Below are 18,570 nucleotides of genomic sequence, written 5' to 3'. Positions count from 1 at the left end.
CTACTATAGCATAGACCGATGAATTTTAAGGTATGCTACAAGAAACGCACCTATTACGGGTATTATAGCTGCGGTGCAGTAGTAGATAATGACTTTTTTTATTTTTAAATTATTGTATTAACACTTATGATTCTGAGTGATTGAACTTTAGGCTTTAATATTTGTATTTTTTTATATAAAGTGCGTTTGCTAYTTGCGCTAATTTCACATCACATTTCAACATTTCAGCTTTGCAAAAAACACACACATTCTATATTTATTTTTTATGATCGGCGAAGAAAAAATACCCAGCGCCCAACTTTTCTGTAGAGGCAGTATTTCTGTAAGTAACACAGACATTTTTGGGTTGTGGTCACTAGCTGGAGCGCAACGCTTACGCCTACGCTGGCACGCTAACACATGAGTTCGCCACCCCGCCAACGCCACCGTCGCCGCTASTCGGTTAGTAGGTGGCTACTAAAAGGCAAATACACAGCATAGAAAAGCAGCGMCGAAAGCGTGACTATAAGAATGGCAACAACTCACTATGACTTCATAGTTACGCATACAAATGAAGCTAATGTGATCGCATATATAATATGCATGTGTATGCGTGTATAATATGTACACATGTATGTATGTGAGTTGGCATAAATATGTGTATRTCTCTCAGACGTTTGTACGAGAGGGATTATGTTGTTTTAAATCATAAATACGCTTTTATTTGTTACAGTAGTTACTCACACGTTGTAAATAGTTTGATATAACAAAAACAATATTTATACATTTTTCAAGTGAGAGAAACAGGTCTTAGGCGGGTTAAAAAATAGCGTTTTTCAAAAATTTTTTCTCATATAAAAAAAAAAAATTTTATTAAAATTTTTTGTTGTTACAAGCATACACTATATTAAAATTTCAGAGAAAATTTCGGAACATTTTTTTTCAAATAGTTGCAGTCGAAAATAAATCCTTCGTCCAAGTCTTTGAGAATTATATCTCAAAGAGCTGTGTAAAATTTCATGAAGATCGGTTGAGCMGTTCTCGAGAAATCYTGCCAACCGACYACAAAAACATTGTTTCGAAATAAACGTATTTAAAGACGGCWCACTTATTCTAGCTAGCCACAGCACAAGTTCTCAAGGCCATATCTCCGAATCTATTGCTCGGATCTTAATTTAGGATAATATTGTAGATGTGTTGTAGAATTTAATAGGGCAATAAAAAAATTTAAATTTTTGTAAAACGTAAGCCTCAAAGAGATACTTTAGTCTAAAGCACCGAATATCGACTGTTTCTTGGCAATTGATAAAAAAGCAATAGAGATATTTGCTAACCATTTTTTTTTTTTAATTTTTTGGTTATTCATACTACAAGACGACACAAAATAACTTAAAAAAATAAATACATAAGTTTTCACAAAAAAATAGAAAAAAGCGAAAATTGCTGTCAGATTTAATAACCAATATATGACCACTATATAACCATCTTATAACCAATAAATCGAAAATCGATGTCCAATATAATAATCAATATATAACCACCATATAACCATTTTATAACCAAAACTCAGGTTTTATTTCATTATAAGTGCATGATAACCAATATATAACCATTTTATAACCGAAACTCAGGTTTTTTTTCAATATTATATTTATTTATATTGTTTTTCCTTCACCTGTAAATTTATGAGCCTGAGTAGCCAGTTCCCTTAGTTTACAGGTCATACTCAAATAAATAAATATATTATACTTAAATATTGGCTGGATCAAATTCGTGCGCGATTACTGTAAATATGTATGTGAAATTTGCTTTTAGAGCGAATAGTTAGTTGTTTGGCCCGCTGGCAACATTGTTGTTGCCTAAACATGTAGTTTCTAATAGCAACGGCAATAAGTTAAAGTTTTCAACAACAATACACTAACAACATATATTATATGTATATATGTATGTATGTCAATATATATAAAAACATTTAAGTATGTAGGTACAAGCGGTGGCATATAATAAGGTTTATAATGAGCGTGTAAAGAACTAGTCGCCAAACATTGCGATGAACAATAAATGAATATCAAACAGAAAGCAAAACAAAAACAAAATCCAAAAACAATGCCAAACAATGCTATCACGGCATAGTACAAGTCGAAGTCGTCGCTGCCTGAAGAGCAGCACATCAAGCAACACAGCGAAGAATCAACTGACTAAGTGGCTGCCGCTGATTTTCAATGTGTATTTTAAGTAGGGCTGTGTGTGAGAAGYGGCGAAAACAAGTTGGCAGCTTTTTGACTTTTGTCATCAAGCTTTGCCTTCACACACAGCCGCTTGCTGACTTGAATGGTAGCATGGAACATGTTTGTGTTTGTGTGTGTRTGTGACTTGAATGGCAGCATGGAACATGTTTATGTGTGCGTGCGTATTTCGCGCCTTATTGTTTCCTGTTCCCTTCGCTGTTTTGTTTTGTGTATCACCGTTTTTGTCGCTCTCACGTTTGCTCAATCGCTCTCTTGCATTTTGTTGCTTTACCGCTGTTGCCATTTATTAATTTGATAAACAGACACAGTTGTATACATCAACACACAAGTATACGAGTACATATGTATGTACATCTGCTTGAATGTATCTTGTCGGTGGTTGAAGAACGCTCGAAAGGTAGACGTGATCAAAACATTCGAATTTGCTGTGCTGTTTTTTCGCTTTTTGACATCATCTTCGCCGTTTTATTTTCGTGCGCTGCTCGGTTTTCGGTTCTCTTTATCCAAGCGCGTTTATTCTTTGGCAACATGTAGCCGTTATTAAAGCGCAGCTTTCGCACAGTTCGCTGCCGCCGCAATTGTTGAAACTAGGCTTTTCAAACATAACTGGTTTGTAGATATGTATATCATATGATTAAAAAATGTTATTAAGRCAATTAAAAACTACTAAAAACATACTTTTAGGTTATGACGGTTTTAAGCAATGGAAAAGAATATTATAATGATGTTACAAATTACGAAGTTCTGAACGAAAAAAGCATTAGGGTGAGCCTAACTTCATTTCAACCGGAGTTTCAAAAACATAAAATATTATAAGCACTGAATTCCGCTCGTTCAGTTTATATGGTAGCTATATGTTATAGTGTTCCGAACTGAACAGTTTCTTCGGAGATTTTACCATTGCCTTAGCCAATAYTCCATGCCAAATTTCTTGAAGATATCTTGCCAATAAAAGAGTTTTCCATACAAACTCTTTATGCCGATATTGCAGTTTGTATGGTAGCTATGTATTATTGAATATTGAATTTTCAATTGTTCATACATTTTTTTTTGATGACTCATGCCCAGCTCTTGACCGATGCTACGGCTGCTACTATGCCGGTCTCTTTAACCAATTCAGCGATTTTATCGCAATTTTCGACGACAGGCCTTCCGGAGCGTGGCGCATCTTCGACCACCTCTACACCAGAACGAAAACGTTGAAACCATCGTTGTGCGGTGGAAATGGAAACTGTATCGGGTCCATAAACTACCCAAATTTTATTGGCGGCTTGAGATGAATTTTTGCCTTTATCGTAGTAGTACTGTGAAATATGCCGTATTTTCTTTTTATTTTAACTCGTGTTAGCGCGTGAAATGAGCTTTCCAAAAAGGTATAGCATGACCCCRTGCGACGAATAAAACTAGAACTACGCGCTCTCAGCGCYKACTAGCGAAAATACCGCAAKACTTTTTTGACAASCTAATATATGTAATAGTGATATTTCAAAATTTCAGACCGATATCTCGAAAACTGAAGGATTAGTTCGAACAGACTGACGGATGAGGAGGCGGACGGACAAGGCTGATCACTTACATAATATTTTATAGTCTCCGACATTTCTTTCTAGGTGTTACAAATTGCRTGCTAAACTTCTTATGTGTTCAGTGTATAAAAATCCTTTCTCTCTAGGTAAGTAAGCAACTTGACTTCTATTAGGTGCCAGACCACAAAGGCATCGATGGCAATAATGAAATTGTGGAYGAGATTGCTAAGAATGGTGTACGGCTAATATCCCACAACGTGATCAACATTGGGAAACCCATGCATTGTCCCTATGACGATCTTGACAGAAGAATAGTGAAGAAAATCAAAACCCGATGGGACGAGCTACCTGGGTGTAAAAGTACCACTGCATCGAAAGGGAATACTAACCGATAACTGCCTGATGGCGACACACGCCCGCAAGTTGCGACTGACAGATCGAGAAGACTTCAGGGCATGCCTAGAGCAGGGCACCAGCTAAACAAGGGAGCATCACTTGTACACTTGTTGGGTATTGGCAAAGACTACGCTGTAAACATCTGGGGTCCTCACAGTGTGACACAGTGGAGGTGGTATCGACAGAGGGGCTGTTATAATTCGCGCGAATCGCAGACATYCTAAACGATGACTACTCCTCTTCGACTTAGCAAGTGAACTCCATCTGCTATCACAMAGAAACATACTGGTTTATGCTTGCCTTGGTGGCCTACCAGATTAACCTAGCCTAATCGGCAGGCAGGAACAGCCAAAGCCAACCGCTTGTCGGCTTCATACAGCTCAATTGTTGTCAGTACAGATTAGAATTATAAGAGTTTGGCCTTCGGRGAGCATCTCATTCTAGATGAGAATCCGTAAGTGGAGTGTATCATGCGATTTATGACTTTCTGCATACCATTCTTTTGTCAAGGACTTTGCAGTACATGTAGGATGGGATGCTGTGGTCATATGCCTTATCAATCTGTACCTTCCAACAATCAGCTGTAAATTTTTATCTAAAACGTTCTACTCGCCACTTGCATATAACATATACGTACATATATTATGTAGCCCTTCGAGATATTAATTAACTCAAGTGCACAGATAAGAATACATATGTATGTATGTATGTACTTATGTAACTGAAGTGTAAAACCTTGACATAGAAAATCATCGCATTTGTTTGTTTACATATATTACATATATACATTCATACATATGTATATCGCTACAGTATTGTTTATATAAACTTGTTTAAATAGGCATGAAATCGAGTTGCACTCAAAGCATTCATAGCCTAGGTTGAGGCATATGTTGATAGCCGTGTTTATAAAGTGGTCAGACACAAGCTGTAAGATTCATTTGTTTATTGTTGTGCTTCATACATAATGTAAACATATATATATGTATGTATGTACATTACCTTTTAACTTAAGTTTTCAATTTGAAATATTTGAGTAACCGAAGATTTTAAGTCTTATCAGGTAACATGACTATCTTGCAATATCAGTATGCGTATAGCAATAATTGTTTCTACTGATTTTGCAGGATTATCACGAAATTCGCCGTGGAGTGATCTATGGCCTCGATTGATTCACCATATCATCGATAAATACTGGTCCTTAATGAARCTTCAACATTCAACGATGCAAGTTGAAAAATTCCAATCGGAATTCGGTTTAATTCCAATTCCAAATCCAAATTCATCAGTCGTCGYTGTCTTGTTGGCATAGATCATAGACTTGACCTAGCCCCACAGAAACTAGTCTAACTACGTCAAATCGCACCACCGAGGTGGCCAAATTGACTAGGTCATTTCGTGAGACAACACGTTCACCAAACTAGGCTTTTAATAAATCAATTGTAACATTCGCAGTGTGGCTTGTGGCGCCATCTTGTTGGAACCATATATTGTCAAAATCCATATCATCCAATTCAGGTAAAATTTATTCGGTTATCATTGAGCGGTAGCGATTGCCATTCATGGTAATGTGTCAGTCTTGATCATCACCGAAGAAGTACGGCTCAGTGATGTTGCCGGTCCATAAACCACACCAAACCGTAATTTTTTCGGGATGTAATGGTGACTCATGCGGTACGTGTGGATTGCTGCCTGWCAAATAATGCATAATTTGCTTATTGACGAAGCCATTCAGCCAGAAATGAGTCTCATCGATTTCGATTGCTCAGCCCAATTCACGAACATACGACGATTCTCTTGATCAAGCTACTTCAGATTTGTAAGCCACGATCTTTTCGCGAAATTTGCCACAGCCACGTCACAGAGATGTCCAACGCTTGAGAAGGACTTGTGAGGGACTGATTTGTGTCTTCCACAATTGATGTGCTAGGGGCAGCAATATTCTTGACACTATGGACAATTCTTTGGCTAACTTTCGCGGGAACATTTTGTACTGTGCCTGTGTATTCCAATTTTTTCACTAGACGGTCAATCGTTGATCTGACAGCACGATTATGATGACCACAAATTGGACGTAGCGCTGCGTAGTAAATTTTAATAATTTCCTTACAAAAGGGAATTGTTTAAATGTCTCTATCAGTCTACTTTTGTACCGTCCCTATTGAAAACCCCGTTATTTAAGCGCCRTTGGAAACCCGTCCAACAAGATTTTTTCAGTTCAACGTCATATATTTTGTAGTTGAGGTACTATGTCTAAATAAATATACATACCTACATACATACATATGCATATAAACAAACATTTACATACGTACTTTCTATATACGTAGCGACAAGCTTAATTCATAGCTTTTCTGAAGTTTAAACGCTCTTTATTCAAGTTGGATCCGAAGCTGCTGAGGATCTGTAAACACCTGCCATAATTATTTGTGAACTATTTGATTTTGTTTTCATATTAATTAATTATTAATTTAAATAAAAGAGACCAGCTTATTGTTAAAGTCACGCTGAAGTGTTAGTGTCGAGTTTCTCACAACTTTACTTGTAACTAGTGTTACGACATTGAGCGCTATTTAAGCTGCAAGTTTCAACTTGCTTGATCACCCTTTAATACTCTTTTGTTGTACGGATTTCTCTTTGAATAAATGGTTACTCTCTGACTCTACTAGCTTATTTGTGAGTAAATGTGAACTGAGTTTTAAAATTTAAATCGAATTTCGGCTTTGTAATTAGGCCCCGCTCTCTCTAGGTGCGTCAGTGAGCTTAATTTGATTGCAACATCTATTTGAATACTCAAGCTATACGCCTGTATGTATGTATGTACATATGTAGTTATAAATATTTGTATGTATTTATGAACTCACAATTGTTTAATTCAAACATTGGACACACCTTGTTTTCTTCGCTCTCTAGCTTTCTTGTTTACTTTTCGTACATGTTGAATTCTAGTCACATTTTATATACTGGCATACGGGAGTATGTAGCTTTTTTTATTTCACTATAGCGTGAGCGATTTATTGGGTGGAATTATTTATGAAACAATAATTATTTATATATATGTATTTGCTTTTAATTGGCGATTTGGATTTGGTCGAACAGTTTAGMATATGCAATTAAAAGGTGATCCATTCCGATCCAAATTTAATGGGGAGTGTTTATAATCTTTCGAAAGCGCATTCTTTGGCATTTATTTCTTGAAGATTAAATGGTCCATCCTTTGAGCCCAATTTTCGATGACTCGTTCGATCATTTCGACTGGTAATTGGCAAATGGCACGCGTGATGTTTTGCTCCAAAGCCTGAAACGAATTGTCATTGTCTACATAGACTTTAGATTTTCCATATACCCACGGGAAWGAGTATAACGGTGTAATATCAYACGAKMTTGGTGGCCAATCGACCGACCCAAAACGTGCAATTATCTGCTTATTGAAGTTTTCTCTCAACAAATCCATTGAGTGATGCGAKGTRTGKRAAGTGGTGCCGTCTGTTTGAAATGAAATGTTGCCGAGATTACGAGCTTCAATTTCAGGCAGAAAATAGTCAGTTATCATATAACGATCGCTACTGATGGTTACGTTCTCACCTCCATCATCTATTGAAGAAATACGGACCGATGATTCCACCGGCCAAACCGTTGTTTTTTCTGGATGAAATGGCAAGTTTTGAATCTCTTCAGGTTGCTCTCCGTCACAAATATGGCAATTTGGCTTGTTCACATATCAATTGAGTCAGAATAAAATCGCTGAATAAATTTATCTMAAAAAAATCGGATCTTCTTGAAACTTTTCAAGAGCCCGTAGTCGTTTCGGAAAGTCGTGCGGCTTTAGTTCTTGTACAAGTTGTATTTCGCATGCTCTCAGCTTTACATCTCATCATCTTTCAGCTATGACTGCTCTAGTTTCTTCACTGGGTTCTGGGCGTGGTCTATTCGGCCGAATATTATACAATAATGAATGCTGGGTCTCAAGATGAGTGATGGAGTTGCGAATAGTACGCTCAGTAAGACGATTATGTTGGCCATAAGTTGAGCAAAGCACTCGAAACACAATCTTTGCAGAACGTGAATTTTCATAATAAAGTTGAATGATTTGTTAACCTTGTTCAGGCGTAAGTCTTTCCATGATAATTATAATCCATAATACGTTTGAGACCTTTTCATTGCTATGGTTTTTTACGAGGTGGATGCCAAACCCAGCATACAACCCTGGGSAGGGAATGTTTCGCCTTCTCACTTAGCTCGCCTTCAAACGTATGCCTTTTGGCTCTTCAGAGGACACTTGGTCTAAGACCGGAAATCGTGAGCTCTTTTAGTCATATGTAARGGAATCGTTTCTGGCTACTCCCAAGTGAATGGCGCTCAGAGAACTTTCCTCACTTCCGTGAACTTCTACACATGGCTCAATGCTCCATATACTTACAACATCTACAGGGGATAAAAAGGAAGAGTTCCGTTCACATGRCAGTCGGGTATACCCAGATCTTATACAATCAAGGATTACAAATCGGTAGCGTTCCTCAGAATTATTTGTCTAACGTAACTGTCAAATTCTCCAAACATATTTCAACTGCGAACTGAGTACAATTCAACGACTAACCTTTGTTATACAAGCGAATAACAACCTGATAGATATATATTTAGGAAAATTATAAAAATATAAACACATTATTTCCACTAATTAAATATTATGTTTTTCCTCCTCCCTAACTAATATATGCCCGGATTTACATTGTGGTCACAAACTTTTCTAAAAATAAAACGAAAAATACGCGCTGAAGTAAAATTAGACTAAACATAAATATTTGGAGATCTTACGCCGCACGATTCAAGCAATATATGTATGTATGTATATACATCCGCTCGTGTTTGTAAATGCGTGAATATAAAGGCTATGACATTCTATTTCCACGTGAGTGGCTCTTTTACATGGCCGCCATTTCTTTGAAGTGAATGCATAGATTTGCTTTTACTTTTTCGGGGCTAAAGCGTTGCGCTATTTTCGCCTAATCTATTGCTTTGTTGTATAGTGGTTATATGCTTTAGGCCAAATTAATGCCTTAATAAGCGTACGTGTTGAAGTGCAAAAGCGAATTGGGGAAGGCGACGAGCCATTTCTATGCTGGGAAAGCGAGTTGCTTTTAAAAAGCGTTTCCTGTCAAAGCGGAAATTAGGACTGACAGTTTAGTGATGAGCTAAAAATGCTAAAATGGTGTTGCTTGCTGTTACACATGTCATATTTTAGTGAAAATATACGTTTAAACATTCATTAGGGTGGCCCTTAACTAATCGGTGCCTTAACATTGGTTTTTGAAATATAGGCGAGGCTATTTTTAAACGAGATAAAATCAGAAAAAAATTAATTTTAATCACCAATTCGGTAAAACACTGTTAGGTTATAAAAATTGATGRCATTTTCATAACCTCACTTTCATAGAAAAGYTTTCCATGAGKCGAATTTTTCACCAGTTAAATCGTTCACCATGCTTAGGAACAGGTAGTAATTATTTGGTGCCAGGTTTGTACTATGAGAAGGAGGCATAAGGAACTCCCAACCCAGCTCTCGGAGTGTCCTGGGAGTGCCGATTTTCGTAAGCTTCTTCTTTGAGGTAAATGTTTCACTAACAAAATCATTTTCCCCAGACGGGAACAGGTAGTAATTATTTTGTGTATGTAGTCCGGACTACAAGGTGGATTTATTAGMACCTTCCAACCAAGTTTCGCGAGCTTCTGATATGTCCGTACCCACGACAGTCGGGTCTACGTAACCGGATCGAACCTGGTTTTTTTTTACCGGTCAAGTACTGTCAACTCGGCAGAATTCTGCCGCTACAATAACAACAATAAGCTTCAGACGCGTCACTAACGATGCGGCATGGCTTTATCCCGATGCTACCTAATTACTTTTCTATTTTCTGGGCGATTGCTTCGTTCAAACGGTCCAATTATTAACAGTATAAGTTCGAATTAGCAGTTCGGCGGAAGGGAAGCAGTCCTAGTAGATAATTTCCTGCCAATCTCCCAATCTACATACAAAACTTTGCTGACCGTCAACRCTGGCTTGACCCCGACCATCTTCGCTAAGGAAGTATCCCACGTTTTATCACCAGTGAATAACCGCTTCAGAAATGGATATATTTTGTTGCGATTCAGCAGCGACTCGCAGATGGTAATTCGGTCCGGCAAGTTTTTTTGCATCAATTTGTGTGGCACCCATATATCGAAATTATTTTTGTGTAACGTCTAACTTTACGGAATTGAAACAGCATTTACATGTCGAGCGGACTCGACGATATGAATTATTTGATCGATATTTTGCCTTCAGAGTCTTCCAGAGCTTTGTTGTTGTTGTTGTTGTTGTAACGGCAGAGTTCTGCCGAGTTGACAGTCCTTGGCCGGATAAAAATCCGGGTCCGTTCCGGTTTCCGTAGATCCGACTGTCGTGGGAACGGACAGAGCTTTGTCGAAACTATCGGTACAGAATCGGCGAACCCAAAATGGCGCATGATTTGTACGTGCCCAAATAATACTGAGTCAAGCGATCACAGAAATTTCTGAAAAACTTTTTTAGAACAAAAGCGTATCCTTCTATTGCCATATAGCGTAACTCGATGTCACATGACCTAGCTCCTGTCTTTTAATTCGCTGAAGTATGTATACATCGTCGTATATCTCATACATTTCAGCGTTCTATCGAAAGCGATATTCACCGTGACCAACGTGCAAAGAACCACAAATATTTCGAATAATCTTTCTCTCGAAAATTCGTAACGTCGAGTGATCACTTGTTGTCATCGTCCATGCCTCTGCGCCATGTACCAGGACGGGAATAATGAGTGACTTATAGAACTTGGTCTTTGTTTGTCGAGAGAGGACTTTACTTCTCAAATGCCTGCTCAGTCCGAAGTTCTCAAGAGTTATTATGCGATGGATTTCGAGGCTGAAAACTGGTTATCTACTGAGTTTTTTTCAAAAAATTTAACACTTTTCAACAATATTAAAAATAGAGCAAAATGGCAACACTGTTGCGTAATTGGTAAACATTTATGGAAACATGGTGCATGTAACTTTCCAAATTTTCAAATCATAAACATTTATTAATTGCGCGCATTTCCTCTGTTAGTGTTTCKAATTTTATTACAAGTGGTAACCATGGTAACAAACATTTACTCACATGTGGCTACACGCTTCCCGACAGCTCTTCAGCGCAGTTACGCATAAACAGCAACAAATATGTATAGAAATTAATGCCAGTCGCTTGAGTAACTTCTGAGCCGGAGCATAAAGCACGACGGCTCGCCGCATTGCCAATGTCCAAGCACATACTTACACGCAAGCATATTAATGTGCTGGGCTGTTATAAAAGTGTGTATGAATGGCAACTATGGTCTTACCACATACAGGTAAGTCACGCTTACAACAATGTAACGACAACAACAAGCGATTGCGCGGCATTTTCCCCACAACATATTTTATTTACATGAATTCTATGCATGTAGTAAACTGTGTGCGCTTGTAGTCACATGTGTGTGTGCCAGTGTGCGCATTAAGCGTTTCTGTTGCCACAAAAGTGCACTGACATCGACAAAACTGCTTTCTATTGCACATAATGTTACTGGGTATGCAGATTGTAGAGTTAACTATAATACATACATAAATATACATATAAGGATGTATGTAGAAATATGTGTATGTAAATGTTTATTAGGGTGAAGCAAAAAAAAAAAAAAAATACAGATAAAACAGGTAAAACGTTAATTTCGAACGCATTTTTTATAGCATAAAAGGGTATCAAAGCTCTTTATCTTGATTTTSCTCGCTCTGTTTGTATGGCAGTTATATGCTATGGTGGTCCGATCGGGACAATTTCTTCCAAAATCTTAGCATTGTTTTAGACAATAATCGGCGCCGAATTTCGTGGAGATATCTCGTAAGATAATAAAGTTTTCCATACAAGAACTTGACTTTGTTCCGTCAGTTTGTACTGCAGCTATATGTTATAGTCATCCGATCTTAACAGTTTGCTCGCAGGTCATAAAGCTGCTTTTGAGAATAATTTACGCCAAGTTTCTTGAAGATATCTTGTGAAATTGTAAAGTTTTCCATACAAGCTATATGCTATCTTATATCGTCGGGTCCAAGGAATGACCAGTTTCTGAGCAGAAAAGTTCAGTTCGGTAGCTCAAAAACTGAGGGACTAGTTATCGTATACTACTATAAAAGAACTAGTAAGACACGTTGTTATACTTTTAAAATGTTTAATTTATTCTTCAAAATCTCTGTCGTCCTCCTCAAAGTATTCCAACCGGGGCCTGAATATATTTGTGCCAACGTTTTTTCCAACCCTCGAAACAGTCAATTTCCAGATTAACCTACAATGCGCTTAGCGAATCACGTTTAATGTCTTCAGTTGACTCAAAACGGTCAGAAGTCACACGGAGCTAAGTAAGGGAAATATACTGGTTGCAGCACGATGTGGGTTGAATATTTGGCGTAAAASTCACAACGAWTCWATCAAGTATGCGACRGTGCATTATTGTGATGCAAAAACCGAAAATTTTCAGCCCTTAATTCAGATCTCTTTTTACGAATAGGTTACATAGAACCGGACTCGACAGTTTGGCCGGTCGGAAGAAATTCAGAGTACACCACAATTCGATARTCGAAGAAAACTGTCATCATAACTTTGATTTTTGACCTGTTTTGACGTGTTTMTTTTGGCTTCGGCTMACCTTTGCCATGATATCTGTATATATTGATATTAGTAATACGTTTCATGACATMCTGGCAGTCGGAMAGCATTGTTTCACYGAMGCTRACGCGACGCTGTTTTTTGAAAAAAWWTTCTGATTTTGAAAGTAATGGTGCTTTCACTTTTCTTAGGCCCTCGACTTTCAAAATGGGTTTTAATGAACTTTTCGATATTCCGACGATATAAGCAAGACCTTTTCTCAAGCACCAATTGATGTTGATGAYCGTCCTGCGTTCTCAACCTTCCGCGAGGTGTCACTTCAGCTCGACTTCAAACGGATTTTATTTGSCTGCTCAGAGGATACTTGGTCTAAGACCGGAAGTSGTGAGCTGTTTGAGCCACATTTAAATAATCAAGTCAATCAGAGAACTTGCGTGAACTTCTACACATGACTCCATCTTCCAAAATCCAACACAGAATAACTCTTGCCAACACGTGCTATTTCGGACAGAGTAGGCTATTGAGAAGTAWAGTCCTCTCGCGACGAACAAAAACCAAACTCTATAAGTCACTCAATATTCCTCTATTGGCGCAGAGGCATGGAAGATGACGACAGCTGATGAGTCTCGACGTTAAGAGCTTTCGACAGAAAGGTTCTGCGAAAGATTTTTGGTCCTTTGCATGTTAGGCGCGACGATTATCGCTTATAATAGAACGTTTAGCTGTATGATATATACGACGACATTGACATAGTTTAGCGAATTAAAACACAGCGGTTACGCTGGCTAGGTCACGTCGTCCGAACGGACGAAAACACTCAAGCTCTGAAAATATTCGATGCAGTACCCGGGGGGAAACAGAGAAAGGCCTCCAGTCCGTTGGAAAGACCTGGAGAAGGATCTGGCTGCTCTTGGAATCACCAATTGCCACCACATTGCGAAAAGAAGAAAGGACTGGCCCGCTTTTGTAAACTCGGCTATAATCGTGTAAGCGCCAGTAAAGAAGAAGAATACTCATTTTAACCCAAAAAATCGTTTTGTTTTCGCGCACCCTAATGTTTATAAAATACATACATATGTGCTCCGTTGTGTTCAGTGTGCTCACCAACGCGTGTCGAGGCGTCGATGCGTCGACTGGCAGGTCTAGGCCTGGTTTTGTGCAGGGTGTGGGGGGACGCCAAACAAATCAGTAGACAACAGTGTTTATGTACAAATRTCTACATGTAACTAGGTATGTACTTGTATGTAWGTATGGCTTATGGCATTTCTACAATTGCAAAGAGATTTCAGTTCGTTTTGCTTTTTTGTATTCTAACTGTTGTCTATGCCGCCAGTTAGCCATCGCCATATCCCAGACCCGTTTGCAGGCTTTTGCTTGCGTTTTGCCAACGGCCATGGCTTTCACGCTCGTACATTTGGTTGGTGTGTGGCGGTGGTAAGTGATTTGTGGTCAGAAAGCCGTACAAACACAAACATGCCAATAAACCAAATAAATATACACATAACAACAACAATAGAAGTGATAGCCGCCTATGAGTTACCTTTCTGACAGCGCTCGGTTGACGGCTTGAGGCTATACGCACATACATAATATATGCGAAGCTCCGTCTTTGGCTAAGTTGACCGACGAGCCCATCTCCACATGTAACCAACCGCACTGTGGCGGCTCTTTCAGTGGGACCCGCATGCAACAGTATTTCGCTCCATTGTGGTTATGTAGAACCGGACTCGATTGCTTGTCAGCGTAGAGATTATACTCGCTAACTAACTACGAGTATGTGGACTAGCATGTGCTTAGCTAGATATTTAATCATTTGCTCACTGCAAGTGTACTTACAGACATACTTATGCGCCGACTGTCGTGTCACTYAGCCGTCAATCAGTCGAAAATCGCGGTCAAGTGCTGCAGTTCTAAATATCGGCAAACAATTGCAACCGGTTATTCGTTACGTATACGGCAAAAAWTGCAAATACAACTTTCCAAAGTTGCAACAAAAACTGAACATTTCGGCGACCGTAAACAGTTGGCGCTGATGGTGAATATCGAAGTGCTTTGCTAATTATTTGAGCCGGATAAAACAGAAATGTGCGTTGTGTCAAATGCATTTAAAGTTTTCGCTTCTAAATGACATTTAAGGAGTTTTCTTTCAATTAAATCCTTTTTGCAAGACACCAAGTATTTTGTTTTACCGATTTCGCATGTACATTCTTGTCACCAGTCYGATATAAGGTAGCTAGTTTTACCGAAATTCGAACACGCTTTGTACATTTATTTAGTTAATATTACAAGAACAGACGGTTTCTTACAGACCRATAAGGAATTCTTGAAAACACTTACAGATAAAGAAATAGCCAATTAAGACATTAGGCGAAATCATGTTAAGACAATTGCGGTACGCGCAAAAGGGTTACTAGGCGCCTTCGCGTTTTTGCTTTTATGGTATCTTCAGAAAATGTTAAAAAAAAAAGAAAAAAGGTAGCTGCGGTTACATCGAAACTATAATACACTCCACAGTTGTATTTCTTATGGAAATTTTATGCCCTTAAAGGATCTTTATCAAGATAAGATTGTATGGCAGCTATATGCTCTTGWGGTCCGATCTAACCAATATGTTCGAATATAGTAGCATTGCCTTGGAGAATAATCTGTTCCGAATTTCGTGTAGATATCTGGTCAAATAAAACAGTTTTCCWYACAAGAACTTGACTTTGATGGGTTAGTTTGTTGTTTGGCAGCTTCTGATGATCAACACGTCAATAAAATAAAGGAATTGGTGCTTGTGGATCAACGGTTAACAGTCTGAGATCTTACCGACATCTTCAGAAGATCGGAAGGATGGGTCAAAACCTTTTGGAAATATCATTTGGGCCTAAGAAAAGCAAAAGCACGACTGGTAACGAAATCACTAAATTTTTCGRAAAGCAGCGTCGCGTATCAGGATGTCATTAAACTTATTATTACTGGCGATGAGTCTTGGATCTATGCCAAAGACCCGGAAATAGACGATCACTCGCCGAATATCGTGGCAAAAGTGAGTCAAAGTCAAAAATACCACGTCTGAGCAGTCAAAAATCAAGGCTATGTTGTCAATTTTCTTCGATTATGGAAGTGTGTTGCACTCCGAAGTATTTTCGACCGACCAAACTGTCAACAAGGAAAATTTTGAGTGTTATGCGTCATTTGCACGAAGCTGTTCGTAAAAAAGAGGTTGGCCTTATAGGCCGACATAATGCATTGATACCTCATGAGTTTTTCGCCAAATTTTCATCCAATATCGTATGACAACCACCTTATTCCCATGAGTTAGCTCCRTGTGACTTCTAGCTATTCAGGATTTTAGGTCAATCGAAGACATTAAACGTAAATCGCTACGCGAATTGAAGGTTATTAACTTGAGCCAATGCTTCGAGGATTGGTACAAGTTTATTACGGCCAAGAGGCAACAAAGCCTTATTTTTTTTGCTCATAGCAGTATATGCAAAATATAGTCTCCGACTCCTCAGGACATTATTAGATTCTTCTGTGGAACGTTAAAACCATTTGCTCATAGAAAACTTAACTACATATGTACTACATACATATATGTATGTCACTTCTTATTAGAGCTTTTAAAGAAAAGGTTCGAGGAGAGCTAACTTTAAGATTCCCGTTTTCATTTGACTTTGTGTTGCCATAAAATCAGCGAAGTTGGATCTCATGTATCAATTGCTAAAAATATTAATTTCGACTAAAGTTAGTACTCTTGCTGAGATCGGCTCTTGGAGTGAGCGCCAAGCGTTCAGTCTTAATCTCGTGAAAGTCTCACAGTCAAGAAGGAAATGTTGAGGTTATTCTACGTCATCTTATTCGAAACACTGACTAATTAAGACCACTACAATTGGGAAATCTAGAAAAGAAAATTAATTTTCTGGTAGTTGAGTAGCGTTCACAATAATGGATTCTTCATCTTTAGATCAGTTATTCTGTAGTACATCCAAAGTATGTAGCGAAGCTCTTACTGACTCACATAGTATTTATATGGCGACACAGTGCCTTTCAAGCCTTGCAATCATCTTAAAATTTATGGCAATTATGCTGTGACCAAGTACCGATACTATGCTTATCAAGCATTAGCTCGCTGTAACTGATAGCGAGGCAAGGCATTGCTTATCTAATCTGATCTAGAATCTCGACTGCCCGTTAGTGAGTTCAAGGCCAATGTCGCTTACCAGCTATCGCATTTGTCCACTTTTTATTTRATTTTCTTTTTTAGGAAGTCGGAGTTTGGAACTTGAATCTAACTTACTCCCAACTCTAGAATTTTCTACGGAACCAGCTGATTAAGCATTGCTTAGAATGATAAGACATTTATGTCTCCTCTATTATACGAACTCTCGGAAGCTTTTTCTGCTCTATATGACGCAATTTTCTCATTGTTGAGGATACTGCKTYGAATATTTTCAGAGCTGGAGTGCTTTTGTTCATTCGGACGACAGGACCTACCCAGCGTAGCCGCTGCCTTTTAATTCGCTGAACTATGTCAATGTCATCGTGTAAATGGTATACCTCATCGTTACATCGAATGCGATATTCGCCGTGACCAATGCGTAAAGGACCATAAATCTTCCGCAAAACCTTTCTCTCAATGGCTCTGCATCATATAGCAGGACGGGATGATAATGAGTTTGGTTTTTGTTCGCCGAGCGAGGACTTTGTTTTTCAATTGGCTACTCAGTCCGTAGTAGTAGTAGCCTTGGATGTCGATGCTGATATTATTGTGGTGTTAGTACTGGTTCAAAGATAGGCGAAATTATCTACGACTTCGAGTTATAACTGTCAACAGAGACGTGGCAGTCAAGTCGAGAGTGCGACAACAGTTTACTTGATGACAGGATATATTTCGTCTTGCCCTGGTTCACTGGCGGTTGTTATGAACAATGATATTGAGAATCGACACGCACCACTTATTATTTGGATCTGGTGAAAATCCAGGTGCAGCCATCCAAGAGTATCAATATTAGTCTGTGCATACACCATAATTGGGATGAGATTTGCTACCTTTGCTGACACATTGTGAAGCTTTTGATTGATTATCTCTGTTCTTTTGGCACAATTTTATTCCCTCCTTTTGAAAAGCTGCTATTTCCTAGTAATCTCAATTAAAAATAATTTYGAGGTTAAAACTAAGGTAGGGCGACTCAAAGCCACTTGGAATCGCTATTATTTTATTTTAGTTGAACAAAGAAAATTTCAGCCACTTTCTCCTTTGTTTAAACAATTGATTTTCTATGATTTTCGTTGGTTCAATGAGCGCTTTCAACGTCTAACAATTTTTTGAAATATTAATTAAAAAAAAACTAGTAAGGAAGACTAAGTTTGGGTGTCACCGAACATTTTATGCTCTCACATGATAAAGTGATAATCGATATTTCAGGCGTGGTTGTGAACCGCTTTCACCCATGTTTGGTACGTCTCATCAGGGTGTTAAGAAAATATTATATGTCGAATTTCATTGAAATCGGTTGAGTACTTCCTGAGATATGGTTTTTGGCCCATAAGTGGGCGACGCCACGCTCATTTTCAGTTTAAAGAAAAAGCCTGGATGCAGCTCCTTCTGATATTTCTTCCGTAAAATTTAGTGTTTCTGACGTTTTTTGTTAGTCGGTTAACGCACTTTTAGCGATTTTCAACATAACCTTTGTATTGGAGGTGGGCGTGGTTATTATCCGATTTCTTCCATTTTTGAACTGTA

The 18,570-nt window shown here is 38.4% G+C and overlaps 1 protein-coding gene across 10 annotated transcripts in view; it reads left to right on the top strand.

The window, feature by feature from the left end:
- Window positions 1-18,570, top strand: part of LOC108968498 (protein 4.1 homolog) — a 91,260-nt gene that overhangs the window by 1,818 nt on the left and 70,872 nt on the right. The window lies entirely within an intron of this gene.

This window comes from Bactrocera latifrons, unplaced genomic scaffold (genome assembly GCF_001853355.1).
Source record: "Bactrocera latifrons isolate USDA-ARS-PBARC rearing strain unplaced genomic scaffold, ASM185335v1 scaffold_219, whole genome shotgun sequence".
NCBI classification, from domain to species: domain Eukaryota; kingdom Metazoa; phylum Arthropoda; class Insecta; order Diptera; family Tephritidae; genus Bactrocera; species Bactrocera latifrons.
The sequence above is the reverse complement of the archived record's forward strand: the minus strand, read 5'-3'. Positions and strand labels throughout refer to the sequence as shown.